Genomic DNA, 17,033 nt, shown 5'->3' on the forward strand with positions numbered 1-17,033 from the left:
GGCATTCCTAAGGTAAGGCTTTTGCACCTTTCCTTGTTTTAGAAAGGCGGGGAACACTAGCTAAGTTGTTACCCAGCGTTGACCCTATTTCTAAATGCACCAGCTTGGTTAGGTCTACCTAAACATGGGGACCATAAAGAAGGCTGATCACCGGAGAATTGATGCTTTTGAATTATGGTGCTGGAGGAGACTCTTGAGAGTCCCGTGGACTGCAAGAAGATCAATCCTCTCCATTCTTAAGGAAATCAGCCCTGAGTGCTCACTGGAAGGACAGATCCTGAAGCTGAGCCTCCAATACTTTGGCCACCTCATGAGAAGAGAAGACTCCTTGGAAAAGACCCTGATGCTGGAAAAGATGGAGGGCACAAGGGGAAGGGGACGACAGAGGACGAGATGGTTGGTCAGTGTTCTTGAAGCTACAAACATGAGTTTGACCAAACTGCAGGAGGCAGGGGAAGACAGGAGTGCCTGGCGTGCTCTGGTCCATGGGGTCACGAAGAGTCGGGAATGTTTATATTTTGACTTGATCCTTATAAAATTCAGAAGTAGAGAAAGTCTATCTAATCAAGGTCTTGAACCATCTCTGAAGATCCCTTTATGGAAGACACAGGCAATGCGCTTCTGACTCCACCACCAATATTGCTGTGCAGCCTCTGTCCCTGCAGGAAATGTGAAAAGGGGTGCCTATGTTATGCAACAGGGTTATCTTGGGTCAGTTGCCATCTCTCAGCAAAACATACCTCGCAGGGTTCTTGTGAGCAAAAATAGGGAGGGAGAGAAGTGCATGTACCGCCTTCAGCTTCTTAGATGAAAGATATGATGGAAGAAGATAAGAAGAATGATTACTGTATATTTTATCCCTGATCACACAGAGTACAGTGCACTTGCTATCATTCAAAGACCTACTGAGTTCACAGTGTACAAAATGAAAACTCAGTCTCATTACTAAAGTAATTATTGGCTTGAATGCCCTGGAACATTTCTTAATCCCTTGATTCTATTCAAGGGATGAGGGAGAAATTTGATTCCATTTGCATTTAATGGTGAACCTATCTAATCTGAAGATTCTGAAACACTATTTGGGCCAACCAAAACACAGCTAGCATTTGCAATTTTAACTCCTCTGAATTTTGAGATGCAGTTTTCCAACTAAGTTATGTGTGCAAAAAAAAAAAAAAAAATGCATGTGTTTGGGTAAAGTGTGCATAAAAATGTACACAGAGAACAAGGCAGAGGGGCTTCTCAGTAGTGGCACCCACCCTGTGGAACACCCTCCCATCAGATGTCAAGGAAGTAAACAACTATCTGACTTTTAGAAGAAATCTGAAGGCAGCCCTGTTTAGGGAGGTTTTTAATGACTGATGTTTTAATGTATTTTTAATATTTTGTTGGAAACCACCCAGAGAGGCTGGGGAAACCCAGCCAGATGGGCCGTGTATAAATATTGTTGTTGTTGTTGTTAAAATAACTAAAATTCATTATATTAGTGGGGTTCACTTTGAGCAGGACAGTGCAAATTGTCTGGGAAAATGTGTACATTATGGGGGGGAACATGAATAATTATTAAATAAAAAATTTTCAGAATGATGTGGAAATATGGAGAACCAAACTTAAGTATGGAAAAATGAGAAACTGAGACTAACCAGAAGCGACAGATTCACCCACTGCTATTACCATAGCAATATTCATCTGCTGAAAAGGCTCCTGGCACCAAAAAAGGAAACAATTTTTAGTGATCTCCCCAGCCCCCCAGAGCAAGATTTATCCTCTATCCAAGTAAAAACACAAATACAATGTACCAAAAAGTGCACATGGCAATGACTTCCACACAAATCCCTAGTACCCTAGTATCCACATAAGAAAGTTAATTCCCAGGAAACCATTTGGGACAAGGTGAAGCATAACTGCAAGAAGTGCATTCTCTAGGGCAGGGTTTCACAAATTGGGTCTCCCATCATCATCATTAGGGTTGCCATATTTCAAGAGGTAAAAAGTTGTTGAGTTATTTGGGAGTGATCACCTGAGAAGTTCTTCATCTTTTTTTTGGGGGGGGGTGAAATCAGAGCTGCACACACAAAAACAACAATTAATAAAACTGAAAACTTCTATTCTTCCATTATTTATACTTTAGACCAGACACTTTTCAAGAGTATTTATTGCCAAAATGTAAATGTGACCAGTTGCAATCCTTGGTTTGACCCTTGTTAGAATTTCTGCTTGCCCTACCTTAAGTACATCCCAACTGGGTGGGTCAACAAAAGCTAGTGAGCAATTTTACTAAAAGAATTACAGTGGTACCTTGGGTTAAGTACTTACCGTATTTTTTGCTCTATAAGACGCACCAGATGATAAGATGCGCCTAGTTTTTGGAGGAGGAAAACAAGAAAAAAAATATTCTGAATCCCAGAAGCCAGAACAGCAAGAGGGATCTGGCTTCTGGGATAGCCTCTTGCTTTTCTGCCGCACAGCCTGCATTCGCTCCATAAGACGCACACACATTTCCCCTTACTTTTGAGGAGGGGAAAAGTGTGTTTTATAGAGCAAAATATGCGGTAATTCGTTCTGGAGGTCCATTCTTAACCTGAAACTGTTCTTAACCTGAAACACCACTTTAGCTAGTGGGGCCTCCTGCTGCCGCCGCACCACCAGAACATGATTTCTGTTCTCATCCTGAAGCAAAGTTCTTAACCCGAGGTACTATTTCTGGGTTAGCAGAGTCTGTAACCTGAAGTGTATGTAACCTGAAGCGTATGTATCCTGAGGTACCACTGTACAGCAATATATCACATTAGACATAAACTCCCCCCCCCCCCGTTTGCAGCCAGTTTTTGGTGAAAATATATTAGTACACGTCAGGTTCACAGTAAAATTTAGAACAATAATTAACTTGTGTATTCCCACAACATGTGTTTATTTGTGTCCTCTGAGGTAGACTTCTAATAGGCTAAATGACATGAGGCTGTCTAAACTGCTATCCAAGGAGCTCTGAGGAGCCCTGAGTTCATTATGCTAAAGCAGTGCCTTGAAGAATTTTTCTAAAAACTTAAATTAAGTTGCTAAGTTTTTTTAAAAAAATCATGTGGAACAAAACCCAGACCTCTTCAGTGCTCTGCAGACAACATATATTGGAGATATTGGGTAAAAAGTAACTGCTCTTAACCCACTGCAATTTTCACTGCATGACTGCTCCCCTGTGACCATAGAATCATAGAGTTGGAAGAGACCACAAGGGCCATCGAGTCCAACCCCCTGCCAAGCAGGAAACACCATCAGAGCACTCCTGACATATGGTTGTCAAGCCTCTGCTTAAAGACCTCCAAAGAAGGAGACTCCCCCACACTCCTTGGCAGCAAATTCCACTGTCGAACAGCTCTTACTGTCAGGGAGAATGAGAGTCTAAGGTAGCTTCCTAAGTCCAGAAGCAATTTACAACCCAAGTAAAAATAAAAAGATTCAAAAAAAGATGCAAGAGGGACTAAGACAAGCTTCCTTCACCCAGACTTGGGACATTAAAGCACGAACACCATTTAGACACACACAAATTGCACAGCAGCTTTATTTTAGAGGATATTTAGAGAATGCATTCCTTGAGCATTGATTTCTCCATCTTCTCTCACCGCCAACATTTGCTCAGAGGCCAGAGTGCTTAAGCAGATCTTAAACATTTCAAGCAAGAGATATGATCCACGGCAAGTTATCATTCAGGAGGCTACTTGGTTGTTTTCCTACAAAGACAAGAGAGACTGTGAGAGTTCACTGTTTTGGGAAAACAATTCTGTTACCATCAACCCAAGGCTTACTGTGCCGAGGCATCCCCACATGGAAGGTGACTGAGAGGATATTAAGAGCATGGATTCTAGGAGATAATCAAATGTTTATAAGTACTGTCTTTCCACTGAAATTACTTGTCCAGGTTACGACAAGTACACGATTCCTCTAGGATTAAACAGTTTGGGCATGGAGAGATTACTACAGCGTAACATATCTTCATCATTTGTTTATTCCTACCCCCTCATAAAAGTGTTCATGCATGCAGCATGAAAAAGTCAACCCAAATTTTCAAGACAATAGTGCACCTCCACTATAAGGAAAGGTTCCAACATTAGGGGCTTTTTAGTTTAGAGAAAATACAACTAAGGGGTTTGGAATAAAAGTAGATGGAGAAGCATCTACTTCCTCCTAATACTGGAACTCAGGTCCATCCAATGAAATTGAATGTTGGAAGGTTCAGAACAGCCAAAAGAAAAGAGCAACATCTTCTATTTTCAAGGGGTCCAATCTGAGCATTGGGTAACATTGGCTTCAACCCTATAAAATCATAGTGGCCTTCCAGATGTGGTAACTCCCATCAATACATGGATCCAGCAGTCAGAACTGCTGCTCCATTATTGGACCTCTTATTTGGCATCCAAACAGTGTGTTGTTCTGCTCAGCATTTCTGAAAAGCCAACAGGCAGGGGGAACCTGAAATTGCTCAACATGCCCACTGCTGCCAGGAAGATCTCAACCACCTACTCAATGAAGCTGGTAGTACTTAATTTAAAATCCTTAGTGTCATTTCTCCTGACTAGTCTATTTCCTTCCCACCCTGTCTCCCACCAATATCTGCAAACCAGAGGCGCCAGCTTGCGAGGGCGATTGGAACGTCACACACATGACATCAAATGACACCCTGATGTCCAGGGCATGATGTCAGGATGTTGGGAGGAGCAAGGGGCAGAGACATATCCAGCAGCAGTGCAGCTTCAATGACCCGTGGCTCCTCCTCCATGTCCTCCTGGTGCTGCCATCATTAGGAGGCTGCTTTGACTCTCCTGCCCCTCCATGGCAGGAGAAGGAGAGAAGGAGCCGGCCATGGGGCCACACCACACTGGGCTTTGAGCTTCACCTCCACACTCATGGGACATTGGGGGGGCAGCCCCTACCCCCAAAATATTAAGGGGACCAAAAATGATTCAGCCACCCCTACTGCGAAATATTGCTCAGATCAGAAATGAAGAGGTGTTCTTCCAGTGTGAGCCAGTGTGGTGTAGTGGTTAAGAGCGGTAGACTCGTAATCTGGTGAACCGGGTTCGCGTCTCCGCTCCTCTAGATGCAGCTGCTGGGTGACCTTGGGCCAGTCACACTTCTCTGAAGTCTCTCAGCCCCACTCACCTCATAGAGTGTTTGTTGTGGGGGAGGAAGGGAAAGGAGAATGTTAGCTGCTTTGAGACTCCTTTGGGTAGTGATAAAGCGGGATATCAAATCCAAACTCCACCTCCTCCTCCTCTTCTTCTTCTTCCCAATACTTTCAGTTGGTTTTAAGCACTCCATCATAAATGTTTCATAGGTGGCAGCCAAGATCATCCTCAGTCACACACAAATCGCCAGATTTTTGGGGGGGTGGGGAACTAAGATCATAAGAAGATTCTGCTAAATCAGGCCAGTGACCCATCTGGACTCTTACAGCAGCCAAACAGATGCCTGTGGGAAACCCGCAAGCGGGATTCAAATACAATTGCACTCTCCCTTCCTACAGTTGCGCAGGAATGCAGCTTGCACAAAATGCAAAACCTCTAAATTTTGCAGGGAAGGGTCGGTTCAGATCACAAATAAGCACATACCCCTCCCCCCACCCCAATCCCGCATTTTTAAATGCATTGACTGCCAATATGCTCCTGTTGTCTCTTCGGCTTTCGAGCTTACTTGACACAGCAAAAACGTTTGAAGTCGCACTTCCCAATCCGCTGCCAGGGGTCGTGCAAACACATGGCATGCCTGCATTTACCGTGGGCCTTTTTGCAATCCTTCGCCTTCCGAATGTCAGTACACAATCCTGTGCAAGCAAAGAAGAAAGAGAATGTCAGAGGGTTTTCAGCCCAGCTTTAAAGTCTTCTGTCAGGGTTGGGGGACCTTTCTCAGCCCAGTATTAATTATATTAATGTTTAATTGTTTTTGTAATGATTTGGTCTTCCCCTTATGCTTTTAACTGTTCTTATTTTATCTATGAGCAGCCTTGAGTCCCTGTCTGGGAGAAAGGAGGGGTAAAATAAATGTATTAGTAAGGTGAAAAAGGTAAAGGATTCCTGGATGGTTAAGTCCAGTCAAAGGCAACTATGGGGTTGCGACATTCATCTCGCTTTCAGGCCAAGGGAACTGGCATTTGTCTGCAGACAGCTTTCCGGGCCATGTGACCAGCATGGCTAAACCGCTTGTGGCACAATGAAACACCATGACAGAAGCAAGAGCACATGGAAATGCCGTTTACCTTCACGCTGCAGCGGTACCTGTTTATCTACTTGTGCTGATATGCTTTTGAACTCCTAGGTTGGCAGGAGTTGGGACAGAGCAACAGGAGCTCACTCCGTGGTGGGGATTCGAAGCGCCAACCTTCCGATCAGCAAGCCCAAGAGGCTCAGTGGTTTAGACCACAGCGCCACCCGCGTCCCTAAATGTATTCGTACTACCAGTAGTATATAATATACATATTTTGCAAGTTATTTCCCTTGCTGTTATGCAGTTTTGCATTAGCATTACAATATCTTAAGATATTTTTGTTAATATATTTCTATGCATATTATTTGCTTGAAAATCTTCAAATTTCAAAAGAGAGATGTGTTTTAGTTCAAGCATTGATTTGGAAAGTGAGAATTAAGGAGCTCCACATTGCAATGTGGACCAAACTGAATTTCTCCTCCATCTCTATTAAAGAACCCAGTGTTTCAGACAGAGGCCTTTCCTAGCCCTACCGGGAAATTCCGAGAGTGACTTAACAATCCACGGGTTGGACTGCCTTCCACAAAGAGAAGTAACAGCATATTTCTGCAATAATAATAATAATAATAATAATAATAATAATAATAATAATAATAATAATTTATTTATACCCCGCCCATCTGGCTTGGCTTCCCCAGCCACTCTGGGCGGCTTCCAAAAGAATATTAAAATACTATAATACATGAAACATTAAAAGCTTCCCTAAACAGGGCTGCCTTCAGATGTCTTCTGAAAGCCTGGTAGTTGTTGTTCTCTTTAACATCTGGTGGGAGGGTGTTCCACAGGGAAGGCGCCACTACCAAGAAGGCCCTCTGCCTGGTTCCCTGTAACTTGGCTTCTCGCAGTGAGGGAACCGCCAGAAGGCCCTCGGTGCTGGACCTCAGTGTCCGGGTAGAACAATGGGGGTGGAGATGCTCCTTCAGATATACTGTAAAGATAAAAACTGGGGGGGTGGGGTGGGAATGGGACCAGCATACCTGTAATAGTCAGGAGTACAAAAAAAATGAGGGTGCAGAAGAAAGGCCTCATAGCTGAAACTTATATTGTTTCTCAACACCCTTAGAAGAGAAGTGGGGGAGACAAAAGAGAACAAGTGGAACAAAGTCTCCTTTTTTACACTCTTGTGCAATAAAACAAACTTTCTCTGAGCTTAATGGCTTTAATGCACCTTCCCACTTTAGATGGCCCTGCGTGTATTACCTCCCACTTCCAAATGTAGCTCCCCCAAAAAACAACCCTACATTTGTGGGTCCTTCTGTCCCATTCTGGTGGTCCTTTGGGTGGTCTGTGGCAGAATGGCATGCTATGGAGGCGTGGATCCAGCCCTGTGATGGGGCGGCACACAGCCCTAGCAGTTATTTAAAAAGGACGGGCGTGCAAATTAAATCGTGCAGTGACATTGTGGCTAGCATCCATCTGTCTTGAAAGACAATGGAGTGTGCCTCTGGGGGTTAATTCCAACCACCACTGTGTTAGCAGCACTAAATTGGCCACCCCGATGGCCCATGACTGCAACCTCACCTTTAAGCGCCATTCATTTAAAAAAAGCGAATAAAGTGGCCCATCTTACAGGGTTGTTTCAATAACCATTATTGCTGTTATGTACTGAGTTGAATAGGATCCAAAATGCAGCAGTCTGATTGGTCCTAGAACAACAGAACCCAGAATGCAGCAGTATGATTGGTCCACAGGAGCCACCCTACTGGAGTATCCCGGAATTAGCCAATCACGTGGAGCCCATTGTGTAAATAATGTATATAAAGCAGACATTCTGGAGGAACTTCCATTCCTCCTCACCACTATGAGCTGAATAAAGAGCATGAAATCCACTCTCAACTCCGAGTATATTTCAATTCCCTTCACTAGAAAAACGAATTGCAATGGCTGTTAGGAAATCAATGCATCCCAGAACATTCCTGCAATGACCAGGGTATGTTGCAATCGCCATAACCTGATTATTTATGAGCCTCTCCTGGTAAAGTTACCGGTAGTTTTGCTGTCCCCTCTGCTTGTAAGATTTTTCCAATACCAGATAAGTTGAAACTATGAGGAACATTTTTACCTTTGTGGAACGCTGTTTCCATTGACTGCCTTTGTTCTCGGTCCAAGTTGCATTTGGACTGGATGAACAAGAAGACAAGAAGACTGTTTCAGTATGTTCAGCCCATGGACAATTAGAACAAAACACCGACTCCTCCTTAGAACAAAATGTCCCAGCCCTCCTGTGATTGGAGCCAGGATTCTCAGCATAGTCCCATCATAGCATCCGACGTGAAAAGAGACAGAGTTGAAATTTAGTTCCGTATTTACAGAATACAACAATTGGATTTATTGGAAGTTTTGGATTACAATTTGGATACAACATTTGCCTCTATATTTGAATTTAAATCTAGTTTGGAAAGACCTGGGACATACTGGATTACATTGCAGCATAAAGACCCACCAAATCTTGTAATATCTTGAATCTATATCTTAGACTTTTTTCCCTATCTTCTACTCTCTTCCCACGTACCAATTAAATTGTCTTTTCTTTTTGTTACATTATTTAGAATATCTGTGGGAAAGAGGGAGGGGGAGAGGGAAAAGAGAAAAAGTCTAGTAACAGCTGCATATTGTATTTTGGTGAAGTACTGTAACCTTGAGTGTGAAACTTTGTAAAACTTTGTTTTGAAAATGACTGATACAGGCACAAAGGAAAAAAATAGACTGGAAAGCTCAGGAACCCAGAACACCAAAACCTCAATAAAAATAGGGAAAAAATTACAATTTATTTGGAAGACCACTGTAAGTAGTTGAAAACATTAGCAGGGTTGCAATAACACTTGCAATGTAGCAAGTATTATGCACAAAATTGAGAGACCTAAAATATGGATTATGAAACAATATGCAGTTGAAAAGGTTGACAATAGGATCCATAGAGGGGAAGGTGGGAAGTGATTCAGAAAAACCTCCAAATATGGATATGTATTTTGTATTGTTATAATTCTATATTTGTAAAACCAAATAAACATTGTTTCATGGATTGCAAGATTAGAACAATGGACCATGCTGAATCACTGTGGGAATATGACTTTCAGAAGGGCAGGAAAGTGCTTCATAAGGAGAGAGACCATTGGCCCATCTGGTTCAGTATTGTCTACACTGGCTGGCAGCAGCTCTCCTGGGTTTCAGGCAGGGAACATTCCCAGTCCTACATGAAAATATAGATTGACAAGTATATATATTGAGATGATCTGGTTGACATAGTGTACTTGGACTTCCAAAAAACTTTCAGCAAGGTATCTCATCACAGACTCTGAGTAAGGTTAGCAGTCATGGAATAAGAGGAGAGGGCCTTCTGTGCATCATAAACTGGTTCGGCAGCAGGAAGCATAGACTAGGAACAAATAGATAATTCTATCAATAGACAGGTGTAGAAAATGGAGTCCTTCAAGGATCAGTATTGGGGCCTGTGCTTTTAAACTCGTTCATAAATGATCTTGAGTTAGGAGTGAACAGTAAGGTGGCCATGATTGTTGGTAATAAATTGTTGTTGTTGTTGTTGTTGTTGTTGTTGTTGTTATTTACTGAGTTTATTTACCACCCTATACCCAGAGTTTCAGGGCAGTTCACAGAAAAGATCACAACATATATAATTAGAATATAAACAACAACCCAATAACACCCTTCCAGAAAACAACCATATTTTAAAAGGGTACAGGATGTCAAACACATCAACCAAAGGCCTGGTTAAAAAGGAACGTTTTTGCCTGGTGCCTAAAGGTGCGTGATGAATGTGCCAGACAAACTTCCCTGGGGAGAACATGCCACAGATGGGGAGCCACTGCAGAGAAGGCCCTGTTCTCGTGTTGCCACCCTTTGGACCTCTCAAGGAGGAGGGACACGAAGGAGGGCCTCAGAAGGTGATCTCAGGGTCTGGGTTGGTTCATATGGAAAGAGGCGGGCCTTGAGGTATTGTGATCCTGAGCCGATTAAGGTTTATAGGTCAAAACCAGCACTTTGAATTGGGCCCGGAAACTCACTGGTAGCCAGTGCAGTTGGACCACGATAGTTGTAATATGCTCAGACCGTCTTGTTCCAGTGAGCAACCTGGCTGCTGAATTCTGCACCAGCTGAAGTTTCCAAACCGTCTTCAGAAGCAGCTCTATCTATAATGCTAAAAGGGATTGTGAAGAGCTGCAAAAGGACTGTGCGAATGGGGAGTAAAATGGCAAATGCAATTCAAGGGGAACAAGTGTACCCTGGCCTTAAAAAAAATAAATATTAATCTCACATATACACTCATGGAGGAATGAGAGCTTGGGGATGTCAATCCGGTGTGCAGCATCTGTGAAAAAGGAAAATTCCATGCTAGATATCATTTGGAAGGAATGGAAAATAAAAAAAAACTGTCAATGTCACAATGTCATTTTGGGAAAGTTCAGAGGAGCCTGGATAGACAGGTAATTTCCTTTTTCTTCCTGCTCTAAGGTGGTGCATCTTCTGATGAGGCCTAAACACACATATCCAGTTTGTTCTTCCAGCTGAACTGGGCTGATTTATAACACTTACATTTTAACCAGTGTTTTGCAACTTTTAAAATGTTAGCTTAAGAGAAGTATTTTCTCCCTTTACGATGCTCTGTTATCATCTTCAGCCGAAGATAAAGATTTCATTGCATTCCTTATATATGGAAAAAATTAACTCACCAAGGAAAACCCCACATGAGCAGAATGTTTTACATTCATTGCCTCCTGCTTAGTTGCTTTGCAGATGGATCAGAGATTTGCTCTGTGAGTGACCTCATCTTTTTGCCCCCCCCCCCGAAAGGAAAGCAACTTCGGTTCTGAAACAAATTGAGGCTATTGTTCATAACCAACTGGTAACAATGCAGAAATAAAAACCACAATGTAAATGGCGGGTTAATTGAAATGCTACATTGGCAGGTGTAAATCAAGTACTCAGATAAAATGCAGAGTTTTGGGGGACATAAAAATAGAGGGGGGGGATAAAAAAAAGTCATGTTGGACAAGGCTCATCTACTGCAGCACCCTGTTCTTGGTCAACCTCTGGGAAGTTCACAAGTGTGACAGCACTCTCTCCATTTGCGATTTTGGACAAGCATTCAGAGCCATATTGTCTCCAACAGTGAAGTGCTCTCACTTGTGGGGTACCTCAGGGTTCCATCCTCTCCCCATGCTTTTTAACATCTATATGAAGCCGCTGGGAGAGATCATCAGCAGGTTTGGGCTGGGTATTCATCAGTATGCGGATCATACCCAGCTCTATCTGTCTTTAAAATCGGAACCAATGAAGGCGGTGAAGGTCCTGTGTGTCTGGAGGCGGTTGGAGGATGGATGCCGGCTAACAGTTTGAGGTTGAATCCTGACAAGACAGAAGTAGTGTTTTTGTGGGAATGGGGCAGGGTGGGTGTGGATGACTCCCTGGTCCTGAATGGGGTCACTGTGCCCCTGAAGGAGCAGGTGCGCAGCCTGGGAGACATTTTGGACTCACAGCTGTCCATGGAGGCACAGGTCAATTTGATGTCCAGGGCACTTGTCTATCAGCTCCATCTGGTACACAGGCTGAGACCCTACCTGCCCGCCGACTGCCTCGCCAGAGTGGTGCATGCTCTGATTATCTCCAACTTGGACTACTGCAACGCACTCTACATGGGGCTACCTTTGAAGGTGACCTGGAAACTGCAACTAATCCAGAATGCAGCAGCTAGACTGGTGATTGGGAGTGGCCACCGAGACCATATAACACTGGTCCTGAAAGACCTACATTGGCTCCCATTACGTTTCTGAGCACAATTCAAAGTGTTCTGTAGATTCATTCTGTTCTTGTAGATATCTTAGCAGCACTTTGCATTGTAATCCTACCCAATTCTGCCTCTAAATCTGTTTTTTTTAATAAGATATTTATTAAGATTTTCAAAAAAATTACAAAATAGAAAGGGGGGAAAAAGGAAAATACAAAATAAAAATAGTTAAAAACAATTCAGTCTTTCCATCACATATTTTCATTTGCTTATTTCCCAGACCTCCTCACGCATCCCATTTCTGTATTCCAATTCAAATTTTTCATTCAGCAAATCCCTCCCCTCTTCAATCATCTTAATCTTCAATTTTAAAATATTATAACATTAATTTTTTACCTATTAATAACCATTTTCTCATATTCTCTTATAGCATTACAGCTAAAGACCACTTAGTTTCTATCCAACATCATTCTAACATTCATTAATTTTACAATATTTCTGTAGATAGTCTTTAAATTTCTTCCAATCTTCTTCCACCGACTCTTCTCCCTGGTCTCGGATTTTGCCAGTCATTTCCGCCAGTTCCATATAGTCCATCACCTTCATCTGCCATTCTTCCAGGGTGGGTAGATCTTGTGTCTTCCAATACTTTGCAATGAGTATTCTTGCTGCTGTTGTGGCATACATAAAAAAAATTCTGTCCTTCTTTGGCACCAATTGGCCGACTATGCCTAGGAGAAAGGCCTCTGGTTTCTTCAAGAAGGTATATTTAAATACCTTTTTCAATTCATTATCTATCATCTCCCAGAAAGCCTTAATCCTTGGGCACGTCCACCAAAGGTGAAAGAACGTACCTTCAGTTTCTTTACATTTCCAACATTTATTATCGGGCAGATGATAGATTTTTGCAAGCTTGACTGGGGTCATGTACCACTGCCTCTAAATCTGTTTTTGGAGACTAGGATTTACATAGTTTTTGTTCTGTCTTTATACTCTTTGAAACCCTTTCAAGTTGGCAGCCGTCTCCACATCTTATAGGAGCGATTCCCATTTTTTATTTATGTGCTGAGATGCTTTTCTTTTGTCTGTTCTGAATCCTGCATTGGACGGCCCCAAGAATATTTATCTTTCAGCAAATTCAACAGTTATGCCAGACTGATAAGCAGCACAGACAATTGCAATAGTTTGAACATGTTTTATGTTGACATTTGCTGGCCGAATAATTCATGTGCAGAGAGGAAACCCAAACAATCAGAATTGTAAAGTTAGAAATAAGCCCAAATAATCATAGAATTATAGAGTTAAAAAGGACCACAAGGGTCATCTAGTCCACCCCCCTGCAATGCAGGAATCTTTTGCCCAACATGGGGCTCAAATCCATCTTTATTTTTGCCTATTATAAAATTATAAAAAGCTAAACCTTTTTTTAAAAAATGTCCTATATACACGATGCACTCTGCATCCCACATCCAACTGAGAACTAATATTTATCTAAAATACAGGTGAACCTGTAGAACCGGAATCCTCTCATTGCCCTCTGCACACCTATATTTCAAAACCAAAGCTGCACGAGAAATTGGTTTTATAGACCTCAAAGCTGACCTGGTGACTTTAAATTTACAACCCAACTCTGAAGAGCAAAGAAGCAGGGGGTAATGGATTTCAAATATGCTGCTTAGGTGGATGAGAGTCATGGGTCAATTTATTTCTTTCACTGAAAAATGCACTGCGATATTTGTTTTTGTTGAGAAAGAGAGGCACAGCACTATATTTTGAGAAATCAGGCCTCGTCTAGCTTCCTATTTCTGGGGCAAACACTCGTTTTGTGTGGGCAAAGTCTACTGGGCCTCACTGAGTCCGTGTGTGTTTCAAATAACACTTCCCCAACTTCGCAGTGGAAGAAGGGTGCATTTCTTCATTTTAATTCACATTTTGGGCCTCGGGATATTTGATTTGATTTAATGTTTGTGTCCTGCTTTTCCAGCGACAAATGCCAAGCTCAAAGCAGCTCACAACATTCACAGTACCATTAAAAAGCAACAAACATTGCAATCACAACACGATCAAACACAACGGCACATAAATGAGGCAAACAATAAATTCAGCAAAATGATGAATGCGATTCAATAAAATCATAGTCATTCAAAGGATCAGAAAGGATCAGAAATCATTCATCAACATGATTAATACAATTCAACAAAGCCATAGCAACCTCAAGGCAGGTAATAGCAGGCCTGGACCACATTCACACCATACGTTTATGCATTATGATACCATGGTCTTCAATTTCCATCATAAAATTGTAGAGTTGGAAGGGACCCAAGGGTCATCTAGTCTAATAATATTAATTTATTATTTATACCCCGCCCATCTGGCTGAGCTTCCCCAGCCACTCTGGGCGGCTTCCCAAAAAATATTAAAATACTGTAATACATCAAACATTAAAAGCTTCCCTAAACAGGGCTGCCTTCAGATGTCCTCTAAAAGTCTGGTACTTGTTCTCTTTGACATCTGGTGGAAGGGCATTCCACAGGGAGGGCACCACAACCGAGAAGGCCCTCTGCCTGGTTCCCTGTAACTTGGCTTATCGCAGTGAGGGAACCGCCTGAAGGCCCTCGGTGCTGGACCTCAGTGTCCGGGTAGAACGATGGAGGTGGAGACGCTCTTTCAGATATACTGGACCGAGGCCATTTAGGGCTTTAAAGGTCAGCACCAACACTTTGAATTGTGCTCGGAAACGTACTGGGAGCCAATGTAGGTCTTTCAAGACCAGTGTTATATGGTCTCGGCGGCCACTCCCAGTCACCAGTCTAGCTGCCGCATTCTGGATTAGTTGTAGTTTCTGGGTCACCTTCAAAGGTAGCCCCACGTAGAGCGCATTGCAGTAGTCCTAGCATGCACCACTCTGGTGAGGCAGTCCGTAGACAGATAGGGTCTCAGCCTGTGTACCAGATGGAGCTGGTAAACAGCTGCCCTGGACACAGATTTGACCTGTGCCTCCATGGACAGCTGTGAGTCCAAAATGACTCCCAGGCTGCACACTTGGTCCTTCAGGGGCACAGTTACCCCATTCAGGACCAGGGAATCCTCCACACCTGCCCGCCGCCTGTCCCCCAAAAACAGTACTTCTGTCTTGTCAGGATTCAACCTCAATCTGTTAGCCGCCATCCATGCTCCAACCGCCTCCAGGCACTCACACAGGACCTTCACTGCCTTCACTGGTTCTGATTTGAAAGAGAGGTAGAGCTGGGTATCATCCGCATACTGATGAACACCCAGCCCAAATCCCCCGATGATCTCTCCCAGCGGCCGCATATAAATGTTGAAAAGCATGGGGGAGAGGACAGAACCCTGAGGCACCCCACAAGTGAGAGCCCAAGGGTCTGAACACTCATCCCCCCCACCACTTTCTGAACACGGCCCAGGAGGAAGGAGCGGAACCACTGTATGACAGTGCCCCCAGCTCCCAGCCCCTCAAGATGGTCCAGAAGGATATTATGGTCAATGGTATCAAACGCTGCTGAGAGATCCAGCAGAACTAGGAAGCAGCTCTCACCTTTGTCCCTAGCCCACCAGAGATCATCGACCAGTGCGACCAAGGCAGTTTCAGTCCCATGATGAGGCCTGAATCCCGACTGGAAGGGATCCAAATGGTCCGCTTTTTCCAGGCGTGCCTGGAGTTGTTCAGCAACCACTCGCTCAATCACCTTGCCCAAGAATGGAAGATTCAAGACTGGGCGATAGTTGGCCATACTGGCCGGGTCTAAAGATGGTTTTTTAAGAAGCGGTTTAATAACCGCCTCTTTCAGTGGGTCTGGGAAGGCTCCCTCACGGAGGGAAGCCATCACCACCCCACGAAGCCCATCGCTCAGCCCTTCCCGGCCAGCTTTTATAAGCCAGGATGGGCAAGGATCAAGGAGACAGGTGGTTGGTTTCACTCGTCCAAGCAGCCTGTCCACATCCTCGGAGATAACAGATTGGAATTGATCCCACACAACTTGACAAGACAGGACTCTAGCACTCTCCCACCCTGGCCCTGCTCCCACGGTGGAGTCTACCTCTTCCTGAATCTGAGTGACTTAATCTTCAAAAAAACTTGCAGGAGAACATGTGGCCCGTACTGGGCCCCGATGTAGCAGGTGGTTCCGCTAAATTGCGAACCACCTGAAAAAGTCTCCAGCTGCTGTCCAACTCTCTGTGATGCAGGAATCTCAGCTAAAGCATCCATGACTGGTTAAAAACCTCCAAGGAAGGAGAGTCCACAACCTCCCAAGGGAGTCCATTCTATTGCTTGCTGCATTCATCAGTGATCATTACTTAATTTTGGCAAATTATATTGGGGAAAAGTAAGTGGTGTGGAGTAGCATTTGACAATGGTTCCATTTACGACCGCACCACAAAGCATCTTTAGAGTTGTCAATCTAGCTACAGAAAAGCCCACTACCTTGGGAGGCGAAGAATGAAAACCTGTACAGTCATACCTTGTGTTGTGTTAGGTTCATGTTGCATCTTTTCGGCTTGCGAACGCTGCAAACCCTGAAGTGTTTACTTCCGGGGTTCGCCACGTTCACATGCGCAGGAGTTCTGCACGCTTCACACATGCGCAGAAACTCTCTATTGCACTCCACGCTTGCGCAGAAGTGCCACTCTAGTTGTGGACTTTTTGGGGTGCTAATGACACTCTGGAACGGATCGTGTCCACAACTAGGGGTACCAGTGTATCTGAATTTTGTGTGCCTAAGAAATGTGACTTGTCACAATTTTTACAGTACTTTCAGGGCTCCCATTTCTTTATGATTTTTCACATCGTTCACCTCATAATACCCACCAAGGAAGATTAGATTGATGGTGAGGAGTGAAAAAGATTGTCCCGTGCTGAGCTCCTTTGAATACCTAGGAGACTCAAGTGAGGTAAATAGCCTAAATAATACTAGTTTTAATAAATATTGCATTGTTGGTGGGGGTTTCTTTTGGCACATTGCTTTTCTCCAACCCTCAGTTCTCTTCTTGTAAAATAAAATAAGAACTTGGCCTA

General features: G+C 43.5%; 1 long non-coding RNA gene across 1 annotated transcript; it reads right to left on the reverse strand.

Moving 5' to 3' along the window:
• Positions 1 to 3,540: 3,540 nt before the first annotated feature.
• Positions 3,541 to 8,393, reverse strand: LOC309528903. The gene is made up of 4 exons (XR_014217974.1): positions 8,318 to 8,393; positions 7,233 to 7,313; positions 5,686 to 5,815; positions 3,541 to 3,725 (listed from the first exon to the last, which is right to left on the reverse strand). It is a non-coding gene; the product is annotated as an uncharacterized lncRNA (long non-coding RNA).
• Positions 8,394 to 17,033: the final 8,640 nt, after the last annotated feature.

This window comes from Podarcis vaucheri (genome assembly GCF_965113315.1).
Source record: "Podarcis vaucheri genome assembly, chromosome: 3".
Classification (NCBI taxonomy): domain Eukaryota; kingdom Metazoa; phylum Chordata; class Lepidosauria; order Squamata; family Lacertidae; genus Podarcis; species Podarcis vaucheri.